The 17,559-nt window shown below is 41.0% G+C and overlaps 1 protein-coding gene across 5 annotated transcripts in view; it reads right to left on the bottom strand.

Moving 5' to 3' along the window:
- The window catches only part of TMCC1 (transmembrane and coiled-coil domain family 1), a 121,675-nt gene that overhangs the window by 103,868 nt on the left and 248 nt on the right, over positions 1-17,559 (bottom strand). For 2 of the 5 annotated variants that reach the window (XM_010570116.1, XM_010570127.1), the window contains exons 1-2: positions 13,985-14,232; positions 1,162-1,239 (exon numbers count right to left, since the gene is read on the bottom strand). The gene's annotated coding sequence lies outside the window, so the exon portion shown is untranslated. Of the gene's footprint in view, positions 1-1,161; positions 1,240-13,984; positions 14,233-17,559 lie in introns of those variants that run through there. The other 3 variants (XM_010570097.1, XM_010570121.1, XM_010570105.1) reach the window with 2 other exon arrangements.

The following is a 17,559-nucleotide window of genomic DNA, read 5'->3' as shown; positions in this document are numbered from 1 at the left end:
CTGACTGTGGGGCAATGTTACTGGTTCCACAGTTTAGCAGAGCTGCTTCTTCCTTCTAGAAAGCACTGGTTATCTTTAAAGCACTTCCTTCACTCCTGATTAATTTCTTAGCTACATAAAGTATTTATAGGTTTACATTACCGTAACAGGTGAGAAGTCTATGAATTTACCCTTGGAATGCTCCTACATTATACTGAATTACTATTACTTCCCTAGTTTTCAGATGAAAAACAAATATAGAAAGGTCAAGAAGCTGCCTTAAGATTATACAAGACTTTTGGAGCAGAGAACCAAACTTAAAATTTACCCATATAAGGTTAATGTCATACCTACATGATCTCTCACTGCTGCCACTTTCTGATTTGCTTATGAACAGTGTACAGTACCACATCTGGAACCTACCAAACCCACTTAAAAAATCTTTTCCTGGAAAAGGCTACACAGGCTATTTTCCATCAAATAAAACCAGTGCTTCAAGAAAGCTAAATCAAGGTTAAAGAAAGATTTAACTAGATCCTTCTGATTTGCCAACATTTGCAATTACATACAACATACGCATTTTCTAGAAATTTTTTTTGTGAATGTACTTATAAGTTCAGAAACAACACTAAAAATGCAGCCTGTAGGTATTTTAGAAGAAAAACACATTTGATAGATCCAGGTACATATAAAGAATTCTTATACAGACTATCTGTTTTACTAGACATAAGAGGAAACCTGCCTATTAGCAAGTTTTTCTTTTTAACAAGATAGTGTAAAAACTACTAATTTTTAATCTCTGTCCATCACAAGTACGTATACTGTGGAAGAAGTTACACAAGGCTGCAATTTACAACCGTGTAGTTTGCCAACAGATGACACTTGCACTTGATTTAGTGATCTGTTTCAGAAAAGCCACATCCCCACATACTCTTCTTCAAAACCAGATTGAAAGGAAAGCCAAACTGCAGCATTTCCTCAAGAACATCTCTGCTTTTTGCTAAAGAGAAAAAAGTTGTAACTATGTTTTTACATGTTCTACAAACCAGTCAACTGCATATTCTGAATTCAGTGCTTCACTGGAGGGCATTTGAAGGGACCATCTCCAGCCACAGTTCAAGCAGGGATCTGAGGCTGGCCTTTTGCAATACAACAGAAATCGCAATTTAAACAATTTCCAACCTCTTTTGCCCCCACAGCTCATTTGCAGTCGCACAGCATGGCATCCCACCATTTTAGTTGTTGTAGGCACAACTGTTTCTGGGGCTGTGATGTGAACCAGAACAAAAAAAATTCAACTCAGCTTTGAAGGAAAACAGGACTGGGAGAAGAATCTGATCACAGTGCTGGTTATAACAACTTTGGGATAAGGTTAAAGGAAGGAGGCAGTACAGAGACAGGGCACAATTACTCCAAAACAGTGTTACCAAAACCCTCCTATCTGAAGCTATGGCCACAACAGCTGGAGAAACAGGAGCTCACATGAGCTTCAGCAAGGACTCATCAAAACAAAAATAATTTCACTTTTACAGTTCAAATAGCACATTTTGTAAACAGAGAAACTACCTTCCCTAAAAGAAAAGAGTGAAGAAGTATTAAGAAAATATTCAAAATATTAGGTCTTCCACAAAGAAAAGAGCTCTGTATGTATGTAAATAAGGAACAAATAGACCAGGATTACATGAGAGAGGTACTGGCTAACATTATCATTAGCAACAAGTCATTTTTCACTAGATGCCTACATATACTCACAATTTGAAGCCAGAGCTCACAACTGAGTAGGCAAACAATGAAGATCTGCATATTCATTTTGGGTTTTTAATAACATGACTTAACTCTCTACATTCCAGCATGCAGTAAAGTTGTAAGCAATTGCAGTAGGATTATCAAGAACTTGAGCAGGGAAGGTGATGACACCGACACATCAGTCCCAGATGCACAGTCCGAAAGAGGCAGCAATGGCTGGGTCCATCCCAGCTGCCTGGAGGCACACTCACTGAGGCTAAGAGCAAAATCCAAGGGAAGCTAAAAGCCTCACAGCCCAGAGGATGGCAAGAGGGTGAAGACGAGTTGAGATATGTGATGTTTCAGAAAAATGCATAAGGAACAGAGAGAAAACATGGTCATCAGCACAGTCTGCTCCCCTCTCAACTAGAAAGCTCCAGGCTGATATGGACCATGACAAGGAAAAACTGCTACAGCAATATTCACTCCTGTCTGTCTCATTTAAAATGCAGCTTTAAGCACAGTCCTGTTTGTCAAAACAAGCCACAGTTCATTGTTTGAAGAAACTGTTTTAAGCCGTTTTATCAATTTTCACTATTGCAGGGATATACAGCAGCAGAGGATCCAATTTCACCTCAGCAGATGCAACTGTTTGATTACCATGGGGAAGACCAGCTATGGAGGTACTTCCTTCACAGGCAGGAGCCTATACTGAGCCTGTTCAGAGTAGTACAGCAACAATAAAAGCCTACCTTCAAATACCAAATAAATTCTATATATGCAAAAGTGAAAAGGAGTAATTCAGTTTCTTTCAGCTTCCCCCTCTTTAAAGAAATCTTTCACTAGAACAGATTTAATTCCTTGAAGCATCTCAAATGTTTCTGTGGTCAGTTGCACTTCTACCCACTTCTCCCATTAACATTTGCATTATCTGGATCAGATTCTCCAGCCTCTGCAAAAACACAGCATTACTAGGCCATGCCAAACATTTTGGCAGGACCTTTTCAGGAGAGGAAGGGGTGGCGGGGGGAGAGATCAAAGCTGCTGTTATCCTCATTGCCTGTCTGCCAGGAGACACTGCCACTTTCAATGTGTCAAAGCTGACTCAAATGTCAGGAACAAGTGAACCACAAAGTGGAAATACAGGTATTTTCATTCCACTTCCAAGGGAAGACAAAAGGTTACACTACAGCTATTTCAGGCATTACAGAGACTTTTAAGTGTGCTAGTCATAAAAAAAAAAAAAAGAGATGGCCTCTCACTTTAACTCCTAGCAGATTCATCTGTGACAATGCCAGCACAGAAGCTGGCAAGATTTAGCACCTCCAGTTCTAAAAGAAAGGTTTATTCCAGGCTTGGAGTTGTAAGAGGGTTAAAGCAAGTTAAATTAGCAGGCTTGTAAAGAAAGATATCATCTACCACCAACCCACGCTACATGCGATTTTAACATGTGCTTTTAGCCCTGAATTTTGGAAAGCATCCTATTTACAATGACTCGTGAAAGAAGAAAGTAGAACTAACCTGGCACAGAGTGGTAAAATACTCCCCCTGATGACTCAAAACCAGTATTAACTCTCTGATCTTTCAGGACTGTTGACTCAACTTACTGAGACTAAAAGACAGACCAAAAGAAGTTTTCATTTGGCTCAGCAAAATCACAATGCTTTTCCCATTGATTCGGGTGCTCTGGGTATTATGTATATGAAAGTCTTCCATTGATACTTAGCATCAAATGAGTTACAAAGTAGAAGTTTGACTTAAAACAGTTTACAAAGACTAGCTCAAACCATATTCAGTCCCAAAATGGCAAAAACTTTACTAATCCAAAACACTGATAACCATGCCCATACTGCAACCCAGATCTTTAACACATCTGCTCTAAACAGCATACCTTAACCACTCCCTACAGACAAAAAACTTGGACTCAAAAGAAGCAACATGCATCTCATATGTGATAGTTCCCTCCATGCTGTTGAGAAGGATACCTGAAAAGCTCTACTGTCTGAAGACCACTGTCATTGGAAAAACCTGCTTGCAGGCTGCAAAACCTGACAGCTCACTGCATTAGTATTGCCTAAAAGGTGACACAAAACAGGCAAGATAGACAAATTCCGATTAGAAGTTAACAGGACTCACTAACAAACTGATGGCTTACATTGCTCTACCGCTTCCAAACTGTCTTTTGTATTCACGATACAACAGTTTCATCCCTGCTCTTCAGTGATGAAAGAAAATTGTCCTTCCTGATCTTTCTTCAAGTGAGCCAGTCCAGAGAGCTTTTAATTAAGTGCAACTCTTAAAAAATTATATTAGTATAACAGTAATGGCCTTAATCTGGGGCTGGTTTGTTTAAATGGCTCTTTTTTTGTAATTAAGCATTAGCAAGTCCCTCCCTGCAGTGCTACAAACAAGATGTTCAGTTCACCCATTAAACACTGCTTGGAGTCCTTCAGCCAACACTTGACAGAGGCTGGGAGGACCTACCAGTAAAAGACTAACCTATCCACACCCCCTTACCTACACTCATTCCTAAGAATCTGCTACTAGCTGCCAACAGAAATGGGATACAGGCATAATGTGTTTTTAACTTGACTCATTATAGCCACTTCTCCAAGTTTTAGGTGGCTCAAGCACAGCTTGAGACAAAGAACAGTATAACTGAGTATGTATGCACCCTACCAGGTAGAAATAGTGGCAAACTAGTCCCTGTGCCTCAGGAACACAGTCCAAGAAGAGTCACAAGTACCTGTCCTGAAGTACACAGGCATGCTGCCAGGCTGCTCCTCTAGGGCTGAGGAAGGAACCCAACATCCCAACATAGCCACAACTCCTCACCACAGCACAACAGCATGCATTTGGAAACGGAGTCCGTGTTAGCTGTAGACACAACTGTTACCACACAGGAGTTGTGACTTCCCTGCTTTGTCCCAAGCACGCTGAGGTTTATTTTATCACTTGTGCACTAATATGGGACCTTTTTAGCGCAAGTTTTGATATACCAGAAGTACAATCACTGTTCCACGCTTACTTTTAATCACCTTGCTTGGCATGGACATAATATTTCACTGCAAGTTGAGATACCTTCAACTTTGCCTGACTAGTCTTGAGAAGGCTTTTAAAAGGAGTAAAGGCCTAAACTTTCTGGACTTAAGCAATAAAAATTCTGACGCCCATCTATGGTCCTTTTCTTCTAATAAATCTAATTATGCCTTTTTAGAGAGAACACACACAAATTGCACAAACACAGCACAGCTAAGCAGCAGCACACACACAAATATGCTAGCTCTTCAATATCCACCTCCACATCCAACTGCACAAAGACAGTAGTTAAATCAGTGATTTTGATATAAAGAAACTGGTCTTGACAACTTGCTTGCCAATGGGAATCAAGTAGTCATACATTTAAAGCCTCAGCCAAAATCAGAATGTTTCCTCCCACATTCATGGCAGAGTCCACATGGAAAAAAATCCACAAAATCTTTACCCAAAGCAGCACTAAAAGGGAACAAATTTGTTTGAAACAAGACTGAAGTTTACCTACCACTGAGGAGATGCAGGCTTATAACCAGAGCCAAAACTAAGACCCATGTTAAGGGCTCTTTACAGAACCATTTTTCAACTTGGGTGTCCACCAGAACTCCCAAGTCACTTTCTGCAGACTTTCAGCTGGGCAGGCCCCCAGAAAGTATACAGGTATATAGGGTGGCCCATATAGGGTATATCACCTGCTACATGGGGTGGTTCCTCCCCTCTCAACTCACGAATTTTACTCCCCCCCCCCCCGAGTTCACTCCCCAGGTTAAACCACGGCAGGCAGCTAACACCACACAGCCACTCACTCACTGTCCCCCCCCCAGTGGGATGGGGGAGAGAGTTGGGTAAAAAAAGTAAAATTGGTGGGGTGAGATAAAAGCAGTTTAAGAGGACAGAAAAGGAAGGACTAATAATAATAATATACAAAACAAGTGATGCTCAATGCAACTGCTTACCACCTGCCAACCGATGCCCAGCCAGTTCCCAAGCAGCGACTCATGCCAGCTTTTCCCCCTAGCTTATATACTAGGCATGATGTCATATGGTCTGGAATATCCTTCGGGTCAATTGGGGTCAGCTGTCCCAGCTGTGGCCCCTCCTGACTTCTTGTGCCCCCCAGCCTCTTCACTGGTGGGGTGGTATGAGAAGCTGAAAAGTCCTTGACTTATGATAAACACCGCTTAGCAACAACTAAAAACATCAGTGTGTTACCAACACTATTCTCATCCTAAATCCAAAACACAGCACTATACCAGCTACTAGGAAGAAAATTAACTCTATCCCAGTTGAAATCAGGACACCACCATCACAGGGATCTGGGATACTTGAAGGCTCATCTTCCCAGTAAAGACCAAGATGAAGAAAGCAATCACCAGATACTTTTCAAAAGCCATATTTAAACCATCCAGGCCAAACAGCTACAGGGTTTTTTTTGTAAAACACACAAAACACCCAGCCCTTCCACCATTCTAATTACCCACTCTTAAACAACAATTTCAACTAGGCTATCATTTCAGATTTCCCTGCTATTAGAGATACAGAACAAAACAGTTCATGCAAAGGGTTTTAATGATTTTTTTTTTACATGTAACTGATTAATATGCAAGAGTTTTGTATCTTTAGAGACTTCTCCCACTACTCTAATTCTATTACCAGACTTTAAAAAAAAAAACAACAAACAAAACAGCATCAATACATAGCTATGGCAGTTATGTAATTGAAGAGCTCTTAGAACAGAGAAGCCTGTTACTAATTCTGACATCTTTGGTCTAGAACCTGCTATACCAGTTCCTCACCTATTATTTACTCAGGCTTTTCACCATGTTCTGGAGATAAAAAAAATTACACCAATAAACAAAAATGGGTAGCAAGCTCAAAGGACCTAAAGCTCCAGAGAAAATTCTGCTTGACAGTCCCCAGTGAGGGGCAGAAATTTACTACAGGAGGTCTGGAGAGACAACATTGATCACAGTCTCCCAAAGAGTCTGAATCCATGTTCCTCACCAAGAAAGCCAGCAGTTCTTCTCTTGAACTTTGTTTCTTAATGTCTTCCTAATTTTAGAAGTTATCAAAAGTATAGTTATAGCGGCAACTTAAGGAAAAACAGTTATCATCTAGAAGAAATCCATCAGTGACTTTTCTTATAGAATAGGAATCAATTTTTTCTGCAGCTAGAATAATTTAACCCTTACAAATCCTTATTAGGTTGTCCACGTAGTCATAAAATGCCTGAGGTTTACTTAAGTGAATGCTTACCAAGATTGAATAGGTAAGCACTTGAACCAAACATTACCTTGTCTTCATGTTATGTAGTTGTGGTTCACTTTCTTCAAAGCTTCCCCTTGATTTACATTTTTATTGCAAGCTGCCCATGTTCTAGCCTATTCCCAATTACATTAAGTATTTCCCAAGCCAAACTTTAATAACTTCTCTCTATAGTTCAGTTATCAATCAATTTCTTAGAACTCTCAGAAGATTGAGATTAACATTTCCTACATTGTTTCAGCTTTAAATCTCAGGAAGCTTTCCTTCCATCACTTTTTCCAGATGGTCTTTAATTAAACATTAATAGTCACAAATATTTGAACACCTTTATAGATAAACATCTCCCCAGCTGATTAGAAAAAGGTAAAACTGAAGAGGGGAAAAAAGAATGTAATGAAGATTCAAACAAATCAGCTCTCACACACTGGGGCCAGAAAATTCCTAAACCTGGAACTAGGAGGAAGGAGCCACCCTGCTCACCACAGTCTCAATTTCTCTCCCAAGCATGGGCAGTCACAGATTTTGGAATGTCAGCCCTCCTTAGATGTGGCTTTAAACTTTGCTGTCATTGTCACCTTTGCCTCCTCGAAGGTCTCTGGAGATGTTAGATGGTGCAGCTAAGCAGTGTGATCACAGGTTGGCTCCTCCTTAGCAATTGCTATTGTAAAAAGAGCCATACCTACACCAGAATTTCAAAGGTGCTGCACTGGTGGCAAACAATAAACATTTCTGTACTGATGTCCCCAACAAAAAAAGATGAAGAAAAAAGATAATTTGAGCAGCACAGATGCAGCTACATGACAGGTATTGAAAGGCCACAATAGCAGCTGTTTACAGGAATTCCAACAAGTTTTTTTAAAAGAATCAGTAACTCCAATTCCAGAACCCTAAGAAATGAACTTTCACCCATCAAAGTAAAAAATGCACATCTTTTTCACAACAATATTGCATCTGGTCACAAGATAAATTAGTAATCTTTGCCTTTATTGCACAATAGGTTCCTTGCTCCGGAATTTCTGTTTTGAAATAAGTTGTTTTGAAACTTAAGATCAAATCCACTTAAGATCAAATTTGTTCAGGAAGTCCCACTTTCAATAAAAACCATTTTTCACACCAAACTGTGGTTGGCAAATAGCTATCAATTACTCTCCACTGCCACAAAAGGACATGCTTAAGTTCAGATGCAATTTATTATGATCCTTGCTACAGAACTTTTTACAGATTTCTTTTAAGAATGCTACTTCAGGCATTAGAAATCAGCAGAACCTGACAGTGCATCATGACATTAAGTACCAAAGGCATGGAGTAGAGAACGTAGTTCCATGAGACAGCCACATCAACTGCTATTTTAAAGCACAGCCTCACCAAATACTGCAGGTACCCACTCTTGAGATCATCCAGTCAGGGATAAGAGAACCAACAATTATACTCAATCACAATCCTGATGCAAAGCATGGAGACAAAACATCTCAGGCAGTGAATCAACATGAATAGATGAGAAAAAAAATGGAATACAAGGATGCCTCCAAATCATGAGTTTTCTTACACTATCTCATCAAGTAACACATATCCCTGTCTGGGGAACTACTCCAAATGGAGAAACAATACTCCAACCAACTATTCCCTTTTATCTTTTCTAACAGGACAAAAATACAGTTCTCAGGATGTAAGACAGTACTGAGTTTCTATGGTGGTCTTTGAAATCAAGTAGCTTTTTTTAGTACTGCTTAATGCATAGACATGCATGTTATAACGACACTATGAACCTCAGTGTTATAGAGAACTACATAGACTAGCTCAGGTATTGGAACAGTTCAACCATATTACCCACCAACAAGCAGATGAAATTACTCTGCCAGCCCAAGAACGGTGCCATCCAGTACTAATCCTGTCTTTTACCATTATCTGCAAGAGCTAGTAAGAAGGTACCATTGAACTAGGAGTGTTCAACAAATGATTGCTGGTTGTCTTTTAATGAGGGAGTAAGTGAGGCTACAGCTCCTACACCAATCACATACTGGATTTTCTCATGAATTAGGAGTGGAGGCTCAGATGTCAGCACAGCACAGTGGTTCTCAATCTAAAAGCTGCCACCCTCAAAGCAACTGAACAAGGTTAGAGGTAGTGACAGTTCTTTTCTTTTTGAAACACATGCCTATCTTTTCAAAGTCTCATATAACATGACCACAGAACAGAAAAACCATGCTATTCTAGCAGTTCCTTAATAACCTTGCACAAAAAAGGTGGGTCAGCAATAGTGGGTCACTGCCAGTTCCTGGAGTTTGCTAAAACTTAAGCATTTTTTTCAAATAAAAGTTACGTGCCAATTTAAAGGGGTAAAGATCCTCTAAGTTTCACAACCATCAGTGCCTATAGAGATTCTCTGTGCAAATGTATTGTTTTATTTTGTGATCAGCAGAGGCTGCATGAGGAGACCAGGCCAAAATTCACTGTCGGTACAGCTTCATATTCAACTCCAGCCTGCCTTCAGTTGATTTACTGTTATCTCCACAAACACAGACACACAAAAATAATGAGAAATGGCTAAAGTAATTGGATTATAGGTTGTTTGTCTCCCTTTGGGTGGAAGTTTGCAGTCTGACCTTTTATTTCAGCAAAACCATCTAAAACAGCTGAAGAAAGACTCTACTTCCTGGATGAAAAGCATGCTTCATCAAAAGCTTACACTTCCACAAAATGAATGAAAATATTTCCTTGTATACCCAAATATCCACAGTTGTGAGGTTTTATCACTAAACCATAAGGACAAGTATTAACTGTGTTATCACAAATAAAGATGGTTGTCCATTAATGACCTAGAAGTACCCTATTACCTGGGGTTTCTTTTTAATGTATTTACAGATGAAGGGTAACTTAGGGCACAGTCAGATGAGCCCAAACTGGCAGCAGCCAACAAGCAAAAAGGTTGTTGCTCCCCTTATCCTCCACTGAAGGTTGCCATCCCCTCCATTCCGCTAGTTGTCTGCTCAATTCCCTAACTCTGCTCTTTAAAGTGGTATAAATTTTAAAAAGAAAAACTAGCTTAGGAACCAGAGCAGGGAGAGCCAGGAAAACAGAACAAGTTCTTAACTCTTTTTAGCAGCAACCAAAAAACATATCTGACTGTTCTCTAAAAAGGAATTTGTTGTATTTGCTGTTTACTTAAATATTTGAAGGCTTCCTTGGGCAAGCTTACTAGAGAATATACACAGCACACTCAGAGAAGAGCAGAGGGAGCCTGTATTCAGCAGAGGACTGAAGTCAGTAGTTATTGGAATGCACCATGAAAATGGATGCATTCCCAGCAAGTGACAGATGCCAAAACAAAAGAACCCTCAATGGGCACACTTCTTTAGGAAGCCAGAGGAGTTCATGAAGCTAGCAGAGTTTAGTAGCTGGAACTGGCGCCTTTTGGGCACCGGGGTTAAATCCGAGCTGATCCTAAAAAATACTGGATGTCTTCAAGTGACACTGGGAGTGTTATCTGTGACAGACATAAATTTTACTTTTTAAAAAAAAAATAATTTTGTTTTCTTAGGCTGTCTCAACTAGAGCAGACTCTTTTTAGAGATGAAAACTCAAGATGCTCATCAAGGAGTTAAACCAACACTAAACCAAAAACCACTTTGGATTTTTTTCTTCTTCCACAAACTGGAATTGCACCTGAAGCATTTAAAGGACTTCGGTAAACCAGAACCAAAACTTACTCTTTCAGCACAACAAACCATCTGAAAACAAACACCCACAGCAAAAGCGTGGCAAGCATGGGAAGTGCTCTGCAGACCAGCAAGCAGCAGCTGTTACAACCTCCCCATCCCCACCACACACAAGCAGCCCTCACTTCCCTACCGACCAAGCAGTCACACTTCTCACAGGTATTCAATGTGAGCTAACCAAGCTCTCCCTGTTAAGAAGAGGCTCGCATATCCAATTCATGCTCTTCCCCAGCAAAGAATTCAATGTTAATCTACGGCCACCGAGCCACATCAACCTGTGCTTTGCCCTAGCAAGGACACAAGCATATCCCACTTTTGAGACCTACTTCTGGAGGAGTATGAGGAGACATATGTGCAGGGGTTTTGCAGCAAGCTGCAGCTCCCACGCCACAACACTGGTACGGGCAGGTTCAGCTGGGACCACATCTCACTGCCCCAGCTTTAAGAAGTTGAAAACAGTGGTGCAACATGAAGAGCACCCCAGCTCCAATGGGAACACTGAAGACCAGAGCTAGAGGTTATCCCAACTGAAAGCCAGTATGTCAAAGGATCAGAGCACCACATACCTTGAAGGGACTGTTTTCCAACAACAATGCTTTCACCTTCTAGTCGGTCAACCATTACTGGCCCCAATCAGTTAAGTTCAGTCATAACAGATCCTGACCAAAAGTCATTCTTTTTTCATTTCTCCAATTTTAACCATTATTCAGCCTCAGACTCATGGTAACACATGCTCACTGCTCCGTAAAGACAAGTGATATTACACCTTACTACTATGACCTACTAAAGCATAAGATGTTTCTTCAGCACTCTCCTACAGGCAGTGATTTACAAACACTGAGCCTCTATGGGTGCAGTACTTCTGTCAATCCCAGAAAAGGCTACAGTCTTTTTGCTCCAGACTAGTATACCTGGAGATCATGAAAAACACATTTATTTGCTAACAGCATAATCACCACAGCAACTAGCTTCCACGAAAATAACAGCCAACAACTCCAGGACAAAGACAGGCCACTAAGGAATTTAAGGGAGACCAACCAGCCCACACAGATCTGAAAAATACTGAAATTTGCCAAATTTACCTCTGAAGAAGCTGTAAGCAAGTGTCTGCAAACTTCTTATCATAACCCATCACACAAGTTGAATCAATGGCACTACTATCCGTCTCAACATCTCAGTGCCCTTTAATGTCCTTTGAAACTTTTTAGACACCTTCTAGGGCAGTTTTAGGGCAAGATTCTCCAATATACACAATTTCACCTTTCAGACCATTTCTTTATATCAAAAGAAAACTTTATCTTCTACTAAAATTCTTTGCCACTCCACAAATTAGTATTTACTTCTAATCACGAGTTTGAATAATGAAACTGCAGTTATTGCAAACAACACTTAAATGATGCTTTTCATGAAATGGAATGTCTTACAGAGGTAGATCAACCTCATCTTACAGATAAGGAAATAAAGATTCATACCTTGCTGAGGGACATACAGTCAGGGACACATGGAACCTATGTATTCTTACAGGCTTTCAGAGCTACTGCAGGAATTGTTCAATTTTCACAGAACAGCAGCTTTTTTGGGAAATGCACACCGATTTTAATTGATGGAATTAGAGAGACCATAACTTATTTATATACAACTAAAAAAGGCATCTAGTTGGGTTACAGAATCCAAGTCCCTGGTACAATATCTAAAACACACACTAAGATCATAATGGGCAGCTCAGCAAGCCATTTCACTCCTGAAGCTCCAGTGTGTTTCTCCAGTTATCATGAAAGCAGCTCACAGGAAACAAAACCACTTTTCTGCCCAATGCTGTTTTAGTGTACTACCATAGCCAAGCAACAATGCCCAGGTTAGACTGAGGAACACGTTTCAAATTTGCTGCACTAAGTTCTGCCCACTCATAATAGAGAAATTTACCAAGCTAATCACCCCTTGAGCCTAGCTCTGCTTGTAGGGGAATGATGGGAGGAATAGCTGCAGTACAGATAAGGATTCCCTTCTCAACCACAGCACTTCACTGTCAATTAAAGTTTACACTAGCATTGCAGACACAGTCCATTTTGCCTTCCTGTTACGGCAACAACATCATCAGGCTATCAAGCCAGATGAGTAGGTAGGTTAGATCTATGTCCCTCCAGTATTGTCTCAGCCTGAATCACTGGGGCTTGTGCATAAAAGCTATTAAGAAAAGTGTCTGCTACATACTGTACAGTAATGTAGCATGCTGAATGATTCAGTCAGGTATCTACTTTCAGCACATTAGTTTTCCTTTTTTAAAAAAACCCTAATGAATAATCAGACTCTTCTAGAAGACAGAAATGTGTTTGGCTACCTTTTGCTGTAACCCACAATTAATTGATACGACTGCCACTGCCCTGGAGTGTTAGCATGAACACCTAAATCACAGAAAAAGATAACCATGTCCAAGTAGTTTACAAAAGGAGAGTCAACAGATGTTATCAGTGCACACTGGCCTCTTCTAAACCCATACAGAGGAAGTTAGCCGACTTCCTCATTCCAGGTTCAGAATTCAATATGAAAGTACAGCTAAGAGCCTTAAGGTAAAATATAGCTGTGCAAGCTGGTGAACTTCTGCACTTCTTAAACAGCTAAGGTTCTCCATCTTCTGTCACCAGGGTGGGACAAAACTGCACAGAGCAAAACCCACCCAGCTCTGCTAGTCTTGTACATTACAAGCAGATTGCCCTACAAGACTGCAGCTTTCTGTAAGCAAAAAGACCACTGAGCTATGACCTGTACATGGGAAGGCAAGCAAGACCTACTTCTTTTCTAGCCTTCATTGAAGATGCTTTCCAATTCAAGGCAGCTGTCTTCTAACTTCATCTGAATGCTTTACCTAACCAAATAGAGAAACCACCACTGCCTCCCAGGTGTGTTTCAATGACTACTTAATGTCTGTCAAATGCTTGGAAGAAGAAAATCTCTACAGACCTTGGTGGCATTTAAGAACTGAATTGGGTAAGCAGCGAAGGCTCAGGTCATACAACACAAGTTTTTCTGAAAGGAATCCTTTGAATATTCCTACAGCAGGTTCAAACAAAGTCACCCTCCACACAATGCCAGCTGGATATTCTGGTGCTCGTACAGTTTCACTGTGCATATGTATATTCCATTGCTAGAACCATGAATAATGGTGCAGATAATCTGAATCTAGAAAATGTATGCCTAGAGTTCTCTTTGCCCTATAGTCAGATGGCCTTTTCTTCCCATTTGTTATAAGTCATTATAGACATACATACCTTAAAATTGCTCAGGCTAGCTCATCTCTTTGCATAGATATGCTCACAGTTGTAATCCAAATGTCTTCAACAGAGCTCTAGTTTTAAAAATACTTAGAAGTATAAATTCCACAGGAAAGACGAAAGTCAGAGGAGGGAAGGAGATACGATTTATCAGCTTCTACATTTGCAGACATCTGCAGTCAGTAGTGTAGGTCATTTTCAGAGTAAATCTTGGCAACAAAGCTTCTTTGTAGAGGAGAAAGACCTGCCAAAATTAACAAGGATGGTAAGAAACACCATTAACATCTGATAAGCAACAAAAAGCACTACAGATTCAGAGTCTCCTTCAGAAAAAAAAATTAACTCTTATTTGAAATACTGGGTTTCTGCTAGCTTTGATGTATTTAAAATCAGAAGCAGCCTCTGAAGTTACCTCAGTACTTTAACCTAATAAATTATCTCAAGGAGGAAAATTCTCTAAGCATTCAGATAATGTTTGATCATAACAGAGTGTTCAACACAATGCCACAGCGCAGAGTGTCTCGTTTCAGACAAAACCTCCCAGCTCATTAGATGCCTTGATGTTCACTAAATATTTTCACACAAATGCTTGTGTCACCAGTGTCAGACTAAAGAATTACGCTGCTGTCCAAAACGAGAATTAACACAGAGTGATGGAAGTCCAACACAGCATGGATGTAAGGTAAATACTAGGGAAGTTCCTGTACAGCATCAACATTTAGGAGTGTTGGTGTACTTCTGAACTTTTCTAGTTTGGATTTAAGTTAATAAAACGTAAACTCTGTAGGGCACCTTCTATTCTGTGTTTATATGTCACATAGCTTGGCAGTTCTAGGTTCCAAATCAAAGCTGTTCAATGTTACTGTGACACAAGTTTTTGTACTTTTGGTACAACAGTAGGATTCTTCTTTACAAATAAAAAAGGTCAGCTAGTTTTGCATTATCGTAAAATGCTTCTGAAAGTATGGCGAGACTTCATTTTGTAAAAAAGACACTTAACTCCATACAATCACTTGTTTTCTTCTTCTTTCCTTTTTCTTCTTGACCATTTTAACATGCTTGGCCGGAGGAACAAGAATTCAGAGCTTATTTTCAAGCTTAAAGAATCAGCTCACTGCTGTGACAACATCCAGTGTCTTGACTCTTCAGGGGTTTTAAGAATTTTAATTTTAGTATTTAAATCGTAGCAGACTACTCGCTTTCTAGTAATGCTGACAAATCACATATAGCCTGCCACACTGCATTTCATTCACGTATCTTCACTTTTTCCAAAGGTGTCAGTTTATCCACTATTAAACATTGTGCCAATTTCACAGAATCACAGACCGGCTGAGGTTGGATGGGACCTCTGGAGGTATCTGGTCCAACCACTCTGCTCAAGCAGGGCCACCTAGACCTGGATGCCCACAAACCACTTTAACAAGTCTCAGTGTTGAAATACTACCCCCTCTCTTACCCTAGGGAGTTAACATAAGTCCCCTATTAGTTCTAAAGAAACTCATATCCTCATCAAGAGGGTACGATCTTCTCTGTAAGTACCATTTCATCAAGCAGTAACCAAGCACGCTGCAGTAATCGGCTTTCACAGTGCCTTAGAAGACAGACATAAGGGAGAACCACTAGCCATATTTTAGGGGTGAGGAAACTTCAGATCCATCAAGGGGAAGCCACTCAGCCAGCTCACCTGAGCAATAGCTTAAACTCAGTGATTTCAGTTCCCAAAGCGTAGCTTTCCTTAGAAGACAACAGCTGTGAAACCAGCGGAAAACACACCACATCAGGAAAACACACTGGAGGAACAGCTGGAGAGAGAGAAGACTCCTCCCCCAGACCTCTAAGCAAAAATTCCTAGAAACCCAGCCCAAGATATTATCACACCAATTATTTTTGAACGGTTCAAAACCAAATTCTCTGAAAGACCAGATGAGATACTAATAGGTTTGCCTAACTCCAGTGCAAGCTGCAGCAGCCCACTCAATACCAACACCACCAGCTACAGACAGATACCAAACCATTCACCTGACCAGCACAGGAAGTGACTTTCTAGATATAACACACTTCCTAAAGAAAGTACCTCTTTAAACACACAGAAAAAAAACTTTAGTAGTCCTTCAATAATTTCTATTTTGTATCTGAATTAGACACAGCTTATTTATTGGATCTTTAGCTATGACTAAGTAGGATACAAGAGAGCCCAAACCATGCCAGAGACCAACTGTTATGTAGTACATGGACAGGGAAACCCCAAACTTTTAAATGAGGAAAAACCTTTTTTTTTTTTTTTTTTTTTTTTTTAAGATAAGAAACCCTGAAGCCCCAATTTATTTCTAACACAAAATGTACACAAAGTAGATCTTCTCCATCCTCAGTTTGCTTTCATATTTCAAACGACTTCCTGATCTGTTGAGTGGGTTTATCAGGCAGCTGAACTGGATGCAGTGGATACAAAGCTCCAAAAAACTTGTCCATTTGGCACAGGAACCCTGTGAGGCTATGGAGGTCATGGAGCAGTGCAAGTCCTGCAAGCTGACAGGCTCCACTGTCCCCAGACAAGAGAGGGGAGAGTCCCCCAGCACTGAGAAGAACACCTGGCTTTCCTCACCTCTGGGCATTTCCAGACAGACAAAGAATCTACCCTGAGAGGAGCATCATCCTGCTGAATAAACATGAAGCTATCTGCAACACATTAGTTAATCTTGCTTAAGACAGGACCAGCAGTGAGCAGCAAGGACAGCACCACTTGCTCCCTGGACTCAGGAGGACCCTCTTGCACTGGCTCAGGTTCAGGGCATTACTACTTCAACGGCCATACCTGTAGCTCAGATGTGTGTTACTAAGGGCTTCCACCTGGCAGAAAAATCCGATTTTAAGGTATGTGGTCAAGGGACACCACTTCTGATGCAGTGGTAGTTACATTCCTCTCCTCCTCCTCTACACTTCCACCCAGATCTTTATACCTTCAGTTCATACCTTTACAGCTTCTGCCCACCAAGAAGCCTCCTTAAGCTTCCTCATTAGTCGAATCTCATAGTGAAAGGGATGCCTCAACCTGCTACACGTGCTTTGTTGGCCACAGTATTTGTTACTAATGCACGCTAGGCGTTTCCGGTATCATCGATGACAGCGGCCGTACGCACAAGTTCAGCTGACAAACAGTTTCAGTTCCAAGCCTCACAACTTTTGGTACTAGTAAAGCTCCGAAGCTACCCCTTTACATCCAAAATTCTCTCCTTTAAAGGCCTGCCTCTGAAAACCCGTTTTTAGCACAGCAAAATTTGAGCTCACGTACATGTCGGCACAACGAAGTAATCCGCACTCACTTATCTCGTAAGAGACGGCTGAAGCGGGAAGGAACAGGTGAAGAATACACCCAAACTTCAGCTATCTTAAAAACCGGTAAGGTCCGGCGCAGCCGGCTCGCCAAAACAAAGAGCCCACGCACCCGCAGCGCCTTTGCGGGCGTTCCTGCAGGCGTGCACCGGGCCCCACCGCCCCCCGGGCGGGGCTGGGCGGCTGCCAGGGCTTCACGCCTTCCGCCGCCGCGGGGGCGCCTCCGCGCAGCCCGGCGGCGG

The sequence above is a fragment of the Haliaeetus leucocephalus genome, unplaced genomic scaffold (assembly GCF_000737465.1).
Source record: "Haliaeetus leucocephalus isolate CR32 unplaced genomic scaffold, Haliaeetus_leucocephalus-4.0 Scaffold2, whole genome shotgun sequence".
Taxonomy (NCBI): Eukaryota; Metazoa; Chordata; class Aves; order Accipitriformes; family Accipitridae; genus Haliaeetus; species Haliaeetus leucocephalus.
The sequence above is the reverse complement of the archived record's forward strand: the minus strand, read 5'-3'. Positions and strand labels throughout refer to the sequence as shown.